This window comes from Trichosurus vulpecula, chromosome 1 (genome assembly GCF_011100635.1).
Source record: "Trichosurus vulpecula isolate mTriVul1 chromosome 1, mTriVul1.pri, whole genome shotgun sequence".
Taxonomy (NCBI): Eukaryota; Metazoa; Chordata; class Mammalia; order Diprotodontia; family Phalangeridae; genus Trichosurus; species Trichosurus vulpecula.
Window position 1 is genome coordinate 195,602,604 of NC_050573.1, and position 14,671 is coordinate 195,617,274.

At 40.0% G+C, this 14,671-nt stretch overlaps 1 protein-coding gene and 1 non-coding gene across 2 annotated transcripts in view; both read left to right on the forward strand.

The window, feature by feature from the left end:
• Positions 1 to 14,671, forward strand: part of PARD6G (par-6 family cell polarity regulator gamma) — a 158,152-nt gene that overhangs the window by 96,025 nt on the left and 47,456 nt on the right. The gene's annotated exons all lie outside the window — the stretch shown is intronic.
• Positions 3,243 to 3,346, forward strand: LOC118835029. The gene has a single exon (XR_005009394.1). It is a non-coding gene; the product is annotated as a U6 spliceosomal RNA (small nuclear RNA).

A 14,671-nucleotide genomic window follows, 5' to 3' on the forward strand; every position in this document is an offset into this window, starting at 1 on the left:
TTAAAAGGTGGGTACCTTCTTGGAATTGTGACTGGGTTGTATGGCCTGTAGCCTGGGCTGAGACACTGAGCCTACCTCCCAGCATTCATTATAGACCCCCATGCTTGCCTTGTATTAACAAGTTCCGTGGGTAATTAACATTCATTAAGTGCCAGAAGCAAAGGCAGAACTCTTGAGGGGTGTGTTCATGCTGTTGAAAAACAGGGCCTAAAAAGGGCAGCAGAATTCAGAGCTTTGTAGAGTGCACTTCAAATGGACACTTTTCAGTGAATTTAAATGGTGCCTTTTGTTGAGACCGGCTACACCAAGGGTCGATTTCTTTGAATACAGTTACATGTTGCTGTCTAATTGTATTTATTTACCCAACTGTATGGTAGGCTCCAGTTTTCCTCTTAAAGTATTAAAATGCCCCGAGGTTTTATGTACACTTTCCCTCAGGATTTCAGTCATCACAGCTTTGCCTTTAAAGTTTTCCCTTTCATGCCCATCAATGGGGGAATGGCTAAACAGGCTGTGGTATATGAATGTAATGGAATATTGTTGTTCCACAAGAAATGATAAGCAGGTGGATTTCAGAAAAACCTGGAAAGACTTAGTGAAGTGAGCAGAACCAAAACATATTACGTAGTAATAGCAACATTGTGTGATGACCAACTTGGATAGACTTAGCTCTTTTCGGCAATGTAATGATCTAAGACAATTCCAAGGGACTCATGATGGAAAATGCTGTCCACATCCAAAGAAAGAACTATGGAGTCTGAATGCAGATCCAAGCATATTATTTTCTCTCTTTTTTTTCTTTCTCGTGGTTTTTTCGTTTTGTTTTGATTCTTCTTTCCCAACATGACTAATATGGAAATATGTGTAATATAATTGTACATATATAGGCTATATCAGATTGCAGGCCATCTTGGGGAGGGGGGGAAATTTAGAACTCAAAATCTTATAAAAGTAAATGTTGAAAATGAAAAATAAATAAATTTTAGAAAAGTGGAAAAATAAAATGAAAAATAAGTTTTCCCTTTCATAGGCTGGCTGTTCTCCTTGCCCTAGAATACCCTTGGTTCCTTAGGTTAAAACATGTGATTCGGCAGCAGCATTCCAAATATTGGTCAATGAGCCATAGTGCATTATTATCAGAACAGCAGGACCATGAAATAGACATTTTGATGGGTGCCTTGTTGATAGCAATGTGTCATATATTGATGGGGATGTGAGCAAATCAAGAAAAAGGAAATCAGATGGTATATTGTGCATCTCCTCCCTGCCCGTACCTTCTTCCCATCCTCATACCTGTACATGCAGTGGAAGTGGAAAGGATGCTAGTTTCGAAGTGTGAGGACTGGGGTTCCACTCTACATGTGTGAACTTGGGCAAAACACTTAACCTCTTTGGGTCATATTAAGATGAAAGGAGCTGATCTCTAAGATTCCTTACAGCTCTACATCCTACATCTAAAGCCTAAAATTGATTAGTTAGATCTACATTTAGTCCATGAAGTAAATCCTGTGGGAATTCCGGTTAGGCATCATCAACCACCCACAGATGTCTTCTGAATTTCCCAAAATTCCCTGAATTTTGTCGTTGTTGTTGAATGGTTTCAGGCCAGCTCTTTGTAACTCCATTTTGGGGTTTTCCTAGAGTGGTTTGCCATTTCCTTCTCTAGCTCGTTTTACAGATGAGGAAACTGAGGCAAACAGGGTTAAAGTGACTTGCCCAGGGTTACCCAGCTAGGAAGTGTCTGAGTCCAGATTTGAACTCAGTAAGTTGAGTCCACTTCGCCACCTAGCTGCTTGTGGGAATAGTGTGTCCAAAATGGACCCTTAGTATGCTTCTCTACTTAAATCTGTCTCTCCTCCAAATTTTCCCATTTCTGTTTAAATTGCCACCATCTTTTTAGTCACCAAGGTTCACCTTCTCAAAGTCATCTGATTCTTCCCTCTCTTTTACTCAAGACTTTTCAATTCTTCTGTCATCCATCCCCTTTTTTCCACTCACACAAGACACTGTTCTAGTTCAGGTCTTCATTTTCTCTCCCTGATTTCTTGCTAATAGCTTCTTAATTCATTTCCTTGCTTCCAGTCTCCCTATCCCCTTAATCTATCCTCCAAACAGCTGCCAAAATAATCTCCAAGAGGAGATTATTCACTCCCCAGCTCGAAAGTCTTCAATGGCTCCCCATTCATTGCCTCTAAGATAAAATGAAAGCTCTCCAACCTAGCATTTAAGATCCTTCACAGTCTGTCCGATGTCTAACTTTTCTAGCCTTACTTCAGACCTCTATGCTCCAGCCAAACTAGACTACTAGCTGTTCTCCAGATATGACACTTTAGCTCCTGCCTCCATGCATTTTCCCAGGCACCTCTTCCCCAAATCTGGAATTCATTTTGTCCTCATCTCTGCCTTTCAGAATTCTCGTCTTCCCTCCAGGCTTTATTCAGATGCCTTCTCCATGAAGCCTTCCTCGATTCTGCCAGTTTAATTCTCCTTTTCTCCTCAACTACCTATGTACTGTTGCTTATTTGTGTCCCTGTCTTGTCTCCCTTGATAGAATACTTGCCCTTTGAGGACAAGATCTGTTTCATTTTAGTCTTTTATTCCTACAGCCTAGAAAAGTGCCATGGCCATAACAGGCTTTTAGTAAACGTTTTTGAAATTGAATTGAATTAATTTTGGGTTTCCCCTTTCTCATAGTCTGGTAGACACATGCTATAAACCCTTCCCCCTATAGCTGTGCCAATCCCAGGTTATTCTTTTTGAATATACATTGGAAAATTTCAAAGAGAATCAATATGTCAAAGAACAAGTGTTTTTTATTTTGTGCTTGAGTTCCCCGATGCACCAGGGGCTATGAAGAAACATACACAAGAATAACTCCCCCCCCCCAGCCCCCAACCAGTTTTCATTCTAAGAAAATAGGCTGTTTATACTGGGAGCATAGAAAAGGTTGAATACACGGAAAGTGCTTAGCATTTCTTTTTTTACTAGTCCAATTATATCAGCATCTGATTCAATTATTTTTGTAAACTCCTTTGACCTTGAAAGCAAGAGGCCCTAGGGTTAAAAGGAGCTCCTACACTTGTTAGATGTATGACCTGGGCAAGTGACTTAATAATCCCTTCTAGCCTCAGTTTACCCCAACTGTAAATGGAGGCAATAATATTGATTGTAAGAATAAACTGACAGGACTGTTGTGAGAAAAGCACTTTACAAACCAGAAAATTCTCTACAAATGTAAGTTGGTACTTGCTTCTGTAGCACATATACTAAAATTGGAAAGATACAAACATTAGCATGGCCCCTGTGCAAGGATGACATGCAAATTTGTGAAGTGTTCTTCTCTTTTTTGTTTTTTTTTTTCTTTCTCATAGTTTTCCCCTTTTGTTCTGATTCTCCTTTCACAACATGAGTAATGTGGAAATATGTTTAATATGACCATACATCTGTAGCCTATGTCAGGGGAATCAGAGGGAGGGGGAAAATTTAGAACTCATAAAAGCAAATGCTGAAAACTAAAAATGAATAAATAAGTTTTTTAAGTGAGTTGATTATCATTATTATTTGTAATAATCATAATCACCATTGTGGAGAATGTAGATCACCAGTTTTTCGAAGAGTTTGAATCCAGTGAATTATTCAACACTAAAAGTCCATTGAATTTTCTTTTTCTTTCTTTTTTTCTTGAATGTTTTAGAAGGTAATTCAGGATCTTACAAATGCCTCAGTGTCATTAATGTCAGAAAATTCAAACAAACTGTTTTCCATCCTTTGAAACTTTACCCACCTCAAATGCCATCCCCTTCATGAAGACTTCTCTGGTTCTCTCCCTTTCCTCCTTGCCCCTCAAAGTCAGACATGATTCTTCCTTCTTTGTCTTTCCTATAGTATTTCTTTGTATGCTGATCACGCATTATTTTGTATTACAGCTGTCTGCATATATGGCAGATTGTCTTCTAAAGTTATGAGCTCCAGAAGGGCAGGGACACGGTCTTTATCCATCTAGGTCCCCTCAGCACCTAGCATAATTAGTAGGTGCTTGGACAAATGTTTATTTCAACTGGGTTTAAATTAGTTGATAGTTTCAGATTTCTAGGAGGCTAGATAAACTACTTTTTACTGTATTTGATTAATTTCAAGGCAGGTCAATGAAGGTGTTGCAGCAAATTGCATTAGCTTTCTCTGACTTTCTTTACAATAAAATATCAACATTTTCAAGATTAAAGCACTATTACTTATTACAACATTACTCAAACATTCTATAAAGCATATTACCCATCACCTGACAGAGGGGTCATTTGAGATAAGCATTTTGGCCACGGCTGTTGTGTGCGTTTATTTTGCTTGATTATGTTTATTTGTCACAAGAGGGGAGGTTGAGGGGAGGGGGTGTAAATTGGGGTAGGGGAGCAGGAGTAGGGACTAATGATAGGGATCACCCCCCCACAGAAAAAAAGGGCATCATTGTATAGAACACACTGAAAATGCATAGGAGAGAACTGAAGAAAGTTCAGGAGAGAAACTAGACAGCTTTGAAACTAACACGTTGAATTTATTACGTCCTTTTAAAAAATTCAAGCTGTATGTATTTTCTAGCCTTCTCTGCATATGGAAATTTAAAAAAATTCCAAATAGTACTTTATTCCAATTACATGTAAAGACAAATTTTAACATTTGTTTTTTATAAGATTTTGAGTTCCAGATTTCTCTAGCTCCCCTCCCTCCTCCTTAAGATGGCATGTATATGGAAATTTCTCGTTTGATGTTTGTCACATATAGAATAACAGCAACAAAATCTTTAAAAAAAAAAAAAGAAAGATCTGAGGACCTGGGGTCAGAGAATCATAGAATGCTGAAGCCGCAAAGAACCTTTGAGATCATCTTAATCTAACCTGTTCATCTTATAGATGCATACATTTGAAGCCCCAAGAGAATAAGGAATTTGCTGGCTGTACGTCTCCCATGATCATTATTTTCTTTATTTTTCCCCCCAGTTTCAACTTATTAAAAGAGGTAGTTATTCATTCAGTGCTCTGGCATTTCCTCCTTTTTTCATCTGATTTTTGGGTAATTTCACCACCACCTAAAGCAGAATGAGGAGGTACGATTGAAAGCAGATCTATCATTGCAAGTCTAACAGAAGCTCTGATCATAAGAAGAGGTTTAGGGGTTATGGTTCTTAATGTTTAAATTTTGGGTCTCAAACAAAATGGAAATGGCCTCTTTCCCCGCCTCTCTGTCCCCAAGAAGAGCCTCAACAGTCATGATAGAAAGAGAAAAGGTTCTTCTACTCCTGGAGACCCTCATCACCATGGGGGATACTTGGGTGGCAGCTTTGCTTATGCTTAAAGGTTATTCGAGAATTGTATTTATTTATGTTTTTGTCCCTTCTTTTAGCATGGGTAAGTCACAGTTGGCAATCCCATCCACTTTTAATTACACACCGTCATTGATCACTGCACTGTTGTGGATCAGGCCCTAGACTCTGATGTTATCATGGCTTGCTTTGCTTACTAACTCCTCTGCTAACATTACCACTAACTCTTGTTTACTCAATACTTCCAGTTGAGCCTGTGGCCAAGCAGGAGCTTGAATGAGTCTCACTAAGGATTCCATTTAATGAAGGAAAAGACAACTTTGCTTAGACTTATGCTTTGCATTATTCTGAGAGGGGGTGCTGTCCATCCCAAGCATCAGCTAGGAAAAGGGAAAGTGGATGGGACGGCTGGCACTTCAGTGCAGTTTGATTAGCTTTTTTTTGAAGTATAGCAGATTCTCATAACTTCAAACACTGAAATGCAGGTGTTACTTCCTCTATAAATGGAGCCTTCTATGATTTTCCCTCCTTTACTACCCCTGAACATCTAATTTGAAAATGCACTCTCTCCTTCCTTAAATTCAGGCAGTAAGCATCAAAGGCAAAATTTGAGCTCAGGTCCTTTGTTTCTTTCTGCTTTTATTTAATTTGTTTCTCTACTTGACAGACATCATCAAACATGTCTGAAGAATAGAAAATGGGTTGTGCATGAATCTAGTACATTCTGCTTGAATTTTAATTTATTTTTTCATTTTATTAGTTTTAAAGAATTTAAATTTTTAAAAACATAAATTCGGTGTGTTAGTTTCAAAGCTGTTCTACTTGTTTGTCTGCTTTTGAACTTTCTATGCATTTTTTAAGTGTTCCAATGCCCTTCTTTTCTTTTCTCATTTTTGGGTGTGGGGGGAGAACATTCCTATCATTAACCCCCTCAGCAGTTTATTAGTATACCTCTTCTCCCACAGCCCCTATAGCAACTATCATCTTTGCGATCTGATAGTAAACTTCAGAGTTGTCTTATTTTGCATTACTTCTTATTATTAGTTTATTAGAGCATTTTTTAATATGGCTGCTGATAGCTTGGATTTCTTCTTTTGATAATTATCTTGTTCATATCTTGTGAGCATTTATCTATTGGAAAATGCCTCATATATTTAAATCAGTTCCTTATATACACTGGATACCAGACCTTATCAGAGAGTCTTGCTACAAATTTTTTTTACTAATTAACTAATTTCTCTCTAATTTTAACTGCATTGTTTCTGTTTGTCCAAAGACCTTTCCATTTTTAGTAATAAAATTAACTATAATATATAAATAGCTAAAACAATAGCTAGCATTTAAAAATCTGTAATGTGCTTTACAAATAGTACTTCATTTTCTCTTCACAACAACCCTGTGACATAAGCGTTATTATTAATCCTGACTTTACAGATGAGGGTACTGAGGGAGATGGAGGTGATGACTTCACCCAGAGTCACACAACCAACAAGTGTCTGGGACAGAATCTTCCCAACTTCCCAAGTCAGATCTTCCCAATGTCAGGTCCGGTGCTCTATCCATGGAGCCCTATAGACGCATCTTTGCCCGTTTTCTCTTCTGTAATCTTCCCTGTCCCTTCTTTGGCTGTGATCTTGTCTTGTCTGTAGTTGGGGAAAGAATCTCCTTCCTTGCTCCTCTACTTTGTTTATGTCATATTTTAGGCTACATGTTTCACATTCTTCTTGATATCGTGTCTTTTCCCCCCCTTTTACAGCATAAACTCTTTGAATAGCAGTGACTCTCTTGTTTTATCTTCGTACCCATAGCACCAATCACAATAACTTGTCCTTCTGGTTGTTGTTAAGTCATTTCAGTCGTTTCTGACTCTCTGTAACCCCTTTTGGGGTTTTCTTGGAAGATACTGGAGTGGTTTGCCATTTCCCTCTCTAGCCCATTTTACAGGTGAGGAAACTGAGGCAAACAGTGAAGTGACTTGCCCAGGTTCACACAGTTAGTAAGTGTCTGAGGCCGGATTTGAACTCAGGGAGATGAGGCTTTCTGACTTTAGGCCCTGCACCCTATCCACTGTGCCACCTAGCTGCCCTAACTTGTTCATAACAGACTTTTAATATTTTTTGTTGAATTGGATTGAAGCAGGCAACATCTATTGCTAAACCAAATATAAATGATTTTGCATTTTGTGCTTTTTCTGGATTATCCAAATTGTTGCTCCCCAATAATAGTACAGATAATAATTATAACTCATTCATGTAATATTTATAGCATGCAAAGGTCCTTTCCTTAAAACAACCCTGTGGAGGTGTTATTTTCCTCATCTTGCAGAGGGGGAAATGAAGGCTAAGAGAACTTATGTACCTTATCCCTAGCCACAAAGGTAGCATGAATCACAGCCTAGACACAAATTCAGGCCTGTTAATTCCAAAGTCAGGACCACTGGTACTACACCATCCTTCCTCTCTAGGCTTTATATCTTGTACACCCAATGGTTTGCTTGAGCCAGCACATAACAGAAGGAGGGGATTGTTAAATTATCCTTGTGAATATTTACATCTCAGAAATCAGCAAACACTAAAAATCAAGACAACTTATTTTGTTTGTATAGATTTGAGAAAGCAAGGAAGAAAATGTTAATTATGCATATTAAACTTAAAAGTTTTGGTAACTTTAGAGCTGATTTGTAGTCTGGGCCAGAGATGAGATTCTACAACATGACCCATAAAAGAGGAATGGGCTTTCTCTTTCTTGGGTCTCTGCAAGGGTCCTTCAAACCCAGCTCCCAGCCCCCTGAAGTCCTCTGTGGGAGCTCAGCAGCCACCACAGGTGCTCACAAACTCTGATGCACACGTCAGGGTTTTCCCTGAGATGGGCTGAGTGGGAGGGAAAGCATGTCCCTGCGCTTTTGGGGCATGTGCCATTCAGTTGCGGAGGGAATGATTTCATCCTTTCATCCTTTCTTGGTCTTGCCATGCGTCTGAGGCTTGCTTCACTGGAGACACACCTGAGCGATTTCAGCTTGTGGGGATTACTGAAGGAAAAAATGTTCCCCTCTAGTTGTAATTAAAAAAATGCTTCAGTCATTCTTTCAAGACTTTTTCTTTTTCCTTTAAAGGTACAGTGTATCATATGGGGAAGTGACTATACATAGGGAAGCCCTTGGTTATCCCAGGATTTTTGTCCTGCTCTCAGAAACTGGTAATTCTGGATACAGACAAGCTCAGAAAGCCTAATGAGCACTTCCTCTCTGTCCTGGAGAAGGATTTAATCATTGGCCTATTGAAGAAAGAGAAACCATCCAACACAGTCTTACAGAGGAATCACTCTGACTCCCTTAGGCAGCAGGATTTAAGTTGGTCTATAACAAGTTTTATACACACGCACACAACCCACATATAATGTATATGCACACATACGTATACACACTTTATACTTTATATTATATATGTGTATATATAATCTTTTTTTAAGCTTAGGTTTGGAGGGATACAGGTAGGAGAGGAGAAGTCCTTTTCCCCTTTACATTCTTGGGGTGGGGATGGGGTGGCAGGGTAGAAAAGTATAAGGCTCACAGAAAAAGAAAAACAGTGTTTTCTGCTGTGCATTTGCAGGTAGCCAGGAGTGAGGGTCAAGATCTGTTTTTTCCCGCAAAAGATAATGTGGATTTGGGAGTGGAAGCAGTTCCAGAAAAATCCAAAGCCAAAAGCATACAGCTCTTTTCTCAGGTGGAATACAGAGAGAAACTGGCAATGACAAGGGATGTGGCTGAAGCATGTCCACTGAAAGGGCAAAGATTTATTGTATTAACTCCTAAAAGTTAATGTTTACAGGAGGTGTGTTTTTAAATAATGGGTCTTAGCACTCTCTGCTTCTCCTGTCAGTGGGCCACCATTATTGCAGAAGCATCACTAGGCCAGCCACTCAAGACTGAGGCCATTTTTTATTCTTTGTCTCAAGGCCACCATCAGAAAAAGGAATCATGAGGTGGGGAGAAAGCATAGCAAGAACAAGAGTTAACCATTGGATAGCTGTTGACTCTCGTGCAAAGTAGAGCAGTCCAGAGAAAGGAAGAAAAGCTCCTTAGGACTACCCCCACTCCACTGCAGATTTGTGGAAGGTCATGAACCAGTCATACATGGTTGCAGCTGCATACATAGGTTGTGTTTGAGGGAGTACCCACATCAGTGACATCAGAGAGCCACCAAATCCAGGAGCGGTTGGAATGATTGACTCTACGTACAGTAACAGGCACTGGTGTGGAGTAGTACTCAGAAGTTCTTTGAGGCAGGACATACAGTGATTTTTACAGCTTGTTTACCTCTTTTAATTATATCCCAGAGAACAGTGGGCTTGGACAGTATTGCGAAACTCTGGATCTTTTGGGCAAGACCTGTGTCCAACTGCTAAGTTCATCTGAAGGGGCGAAGAGGGAGCCAGTTAAGGAAGAAAAGGAGAAATGAAGCCCAGGCCAGTTTGCCAAGGGTATACATGGGATGATAAAGGAACGAGTGATAGAGATCTTGGAGGCAGCACCCTTACTTTCTGGGCTAAGAGGTGAACAGCATCACTGATATTGGGCTTGAATCAGCAGCGGCTACAGGGAAGAGTCCCACTTTGTCTAAACTTTGACTCTCCCCAGGCCTACCACAGTGCTCTGCACACAGTAGGTACATAGTCATTTTTTAATTGAATGTGATGGAGGTTCTTGACAAGAATGACACTATGACTTTTTTTGAAGCCTAAAGCTAAATCTTGGGGACTTGAATGACAATTCATAGGAAAAAATGAAGATGCATGTTTTTCAGGTATACTCTATCCTTTTAGAGCTGTTTGTAACTAACTCAATTTATGAAAAAGGAAAAAAGTGAGCTTTTCTAAAACTTCTTATATAGGACGTAGAGAAGCTTGGTTGGCCATTACTGCTTAAGGCTCCTGGGGGTTTGGGAGGGAAGGGTCTCCCAAATTGAGGAACGGTTCCTAAGAAATCAATAGCTTTCTTAACCAGTACTTTTTTTTTTTTATTCCTTTTCTTCTCCACAATTCCTCACAAAAGTAGTGGTCCTTTTCTACTTTCCTGCTCTCCAACCTTCCTACAAAAGACAGTCCTCAAAAGTTTCCCCATGATCATTTAAAACCTGTTGCTGATATCTAAAGATATTGTTAATACTGGTTGAAATCTGAAGTGTGAGCTAAGAAAAGAAATAATGTCCTAAAATGATCCTGGATCATCAATCATGAATCTGTATTCAATAAATACACATTTATTCCTAAAGGAAAATCTCATTTTGACTCTACTTTTCCCCTGAAACAGCTAACACAGTGAGGAGAGGCAGTTAACTGTCTGATTTGACAAATGGCTGCTATTTAGGAATGGTTTTGCTAAGGCAAAAACACATTTGTCCTTCTGCAAGGTCTCCAAAGATTTTAATGATATTTCTTCCCAGGTCTCCTGAAGCTGTCAGAGTGAGGAGTCCCCAATCTCTGTGGAGTCAAGGAGGTCATGGGATGTGATGGATGGGAAAGAGCTTTGGTCCTGGCAGGAGATCTGGGTTCTACTCCTCATTCTGCCACTAGCTAACTGTTGTGTCTACCTTCAGACAAGTTGTTTAACCTCTTGATAAGTCTTGGTAGCTTTGATTAGCTAAGTGGCCCAGTGGGTAGAGAACCTGACCTAGAGTTCACTTCCTAGCTACCTGGGGCAAATCACTCTATCCCTCCTTAACCTTGGCTTCCTCATCTATAAAGTGAGAATGATGATAGCACTTATCTCAGTGTTATTACAAGAGCTACATGAGATTGCCTGTGTAAAATCCTTTGCAAACAAGAAAGCTCCTCCTCCGTTTTTTGGGGAGAGAGACAGATTAATTAGTATTAATGAAAACACTGTCCCACTGAGATGTTCCCATCAAATACCTTAAACCCTTCTAGGACATAAGAACAAAGAGATAACCTTCCATATGAGATTTTAAAATTAGTTTCTCTGCTCACTTCTGTTTTTTGCCTGCTTCTTTCATTGTAGTCCTCAGAATACCTCAGGCTCAAAGATGCTTCTCACATGAAAGTGACATTGAGTTGCCTGGATCTCCCTGATTCCTGTGCTCATCTGTCCCTCAGCTCTCCTGTCTTCATTCTTTCCTTTTCTCCAGGACCTTCATTCAGCCACTTCTCCCCTCATTCACCAGGGTGTAGTGGAAGCAGCTCTGAGCCAGGAATCAGGAGATCTGGATTCAGTACTGCTTCTGTGTTACCTTGGGCAAGGCACCTCTGGGGATGCTTCTTTATGTGTAGTAAAAATGAGAAACTAGATTAGATGATCTCTCAGATTTCTTCCAACTTTGAGTGGCTGGTGAGAATTTGCCTCCCTCAGAGTTGGATAATCTACCCCCTACACTATGCTAAAGGAGAAACACATGCTTTAAAGTCTGCCTTTCATAATACTCAAAATTTAAATCCCTGTGTTGGCACAGGCAAGCAGTTCGTTGTTGAATCTGGTAACAGGCTGGACTTGGCCAGGGTGCGTTTATCTGCACATGGGCCTCCTCCCTGGGGCCTACCAGTTCTATGGCTCAAACAGCAGAAGCAGTCATTACTTCAATTCAGTTTGATCCAGCCAACATTTATTAAGCATCCACTGTGTGTACCTAGAAGCAATAGTCTGGATAGAGAGCTGTTCTTGGAAAGGGAAGACCAAATTCAAGTCATAAATATATGAACCTGGGTACTGAACCTCTCAATGCCCTAGGCAACCCTCTTAAGTTACAGACCCAATTGCAGATCTTTATCAGTGGAGGGAGCTGTGTACCTTCTCCCTCATCCCCTGCCACCGCCCCCCCAGCCCAATACAAAATGTGCAAGGCACTGTGTTAGGTGTTGGGAATGCATCACAAGAGCAATGTCTTGACTGGCTAGTGAATTGGATTTGAGTGAGGTGGAGCTGCACAAAGTCATCAGCCTCACTCTCTCCTCCAGTCATTAAGTCAAAAATCAAGACATCTTGTGATGACCCAGGATGCAGTAGGTGACCTTGGTAGTGAAAAAAATGAAACCACAGAAAGGGAAAGGCTGGAAACATAGGGCTCCATTTGTTTGCCCAAGCTCCCTTGGCCTTGATTAGAAGCACCCAAAATGGAGGGGGAGGGGCAGCCTAAGATGGATACAAAGGGTACTATCGCATTGGGTTTCAGGAGGTCTCCCCTCTGCTCTGTCTTAACTTTTCTTAGAGACCCAGAATTGCATTTTGTACCCACTAACTTGTCAAAAAAAAAATCTCACCATACCATGTTAAAGAAGACTTGGCCCCATTGGCCTACTTATGATGTTAGAGACTTTTACAAAATCTTGGAAAATGTTGCAGTTAAATAGAGCTTGATGTCAGCAAAATAGTCCAAGATCTGCCCAGAACTTCAGCATGAGGTCCTATCTAGGAGAAGGTTGAAAGGATTTCAGGGTTGGCGCTGTTTGTTTAATTGTCTTCTGCAAGGTTCCATTGTTTGAAGTTTACAGTAGTTCCCAAATGTCCGGCAGAAAATCTCCTACTCCGCTGTAAGCTCTTAGGTAAAGCTCTCACTTTATTCTTTCCCCACTTGATTAGTGCCTAATAATACTGTGCTTTTTACATACAGTCAATATGTCTGCTTGCTAACTGATTAAGAATAGTACACCTTCAGAAGTTTTTTCTTCTTGTTCAAACAAATCTCCATTAACTCTCCCATGGAGGGGTGACTCAGTATAACCAAAAAAATTACTAAAGGACTTAGAATAAGAAGACCCACTCTGTCATTTATTTACTAGCTGATATGACCTCCAGCATATGATTTAACCTCTCTGAACCTCAGTTTCCTCATCTCTAAAATGGGAATACTATATTATACCCTATTTCACAGAACCCCTCTTAATTCTAATGTCTTCCCTCTGTCAATGACTTCCTATTTACCCTGTGTATATCACTTGCTTTGTTTTGTATGTATTGGTTAACGTGTTGTCTCCCCCATTAGATTGTAAGTTCCTTGAGCGAAGGAACTTTCTTTTTGTCTCTCTTTGTATCCCCAGTAGCATAGTGCCTGGCACACAGTAGGTGCTTAATAAATATTTGTTGATGGATTGATTCTTTATGATAGAAAAGGAAAGAGTTGAAAGCTAAAGATTTGCCAAGTCAGACATATGATAGGGATAAATCATGACAAGAGAATTAAAGAATTAAAACAAGCGCTGACCTTTTTTGGGGGGAGTGGGGTGGAGGCAATCAGGGTTAAGTGACTTGCCCAGGGTCACACAGCTAGTAAGTGTGTGAGTCCTGATTGGAACTCAGGTCCTCCTGACCCCAGGCCCACATAGCTGCCCCAAGGACTGACTTTCTTTAGTTGTTTGATGATTTAAGTTTTTACTACTTAATTCTTTTGGTGTTGTACATGGTCACTCTCCTCTCCCTGATACTCTTTCCCTTCATTTCTCAACACCCCACCTCGTCCCCCCAGTTAGTTTTCTGTGTTCCATCTCTTGCCATTAGCATTAGGAGTCCTCTTTCTCCTCCATTTCAAAATATCTTCTCTTCCTGGAGAAAACCACCAGTCTCCATATAAGCATGGCTTGGGTTCTGCCACATTTTAGTCCAGTGTTACCAAAGGCAGAATCCAAAAATAAGTATACAACCCTATTCTTTGCCTCCTATATTAGTGGCAATAAAATATTGTTGAAGAATTACCCCCCAAAAAAAGCACCACTTAGATGAAAACTACTGCTTTATGCGTTTCTCTGGTGAAAGCAAGCTTGTTATTAGGCACCCTAAGCTCCCCAATCCCTCCGAAATCTCTCATAAGGAAGGTTTATTTTGAAAGAATATGTTTGGAGGTTAAAGGAAGGAAAAGGGTCAAGGACTAGTAATCTCATTAATGAGCTTTTCTCTCAAACCCATGAGAAAGCATGTGTGTGTTCTCCTTACTCTTCCTAGATAGCCCATCATTCTTTTTGATGAACTGATAAAAAGTTCTTTTTTCCCTTCTCCTAAATTCAGAGGGTAGAAAACATTCCCATTTAACTACATTTGGGATTTCTATATGGTACTTGTGAAAATTATTCTGTCCCTACCCCCAAGACTTTTTCTTCATGTTTGTTGTTCACCTTAGTAAGAACAACTAAGCAAAGAAGGTGAATTATTTTCTTAATTGCTGTATATCTACTGCTTCCTATATGTTATTCTATGCGGGATATCAAGAATGAGACAGCCAGATCCCTCCCATGATTGGAAGGGAGGAAACAAAGTTCACCAAGCTTAAGCTCCTTATTTTACAGATAGATAAGCCAAGGCTCATAGAGCTTTCTGGTAAGAGTGAGGAGAACACACATATGCTTTCTCAAGTTAAC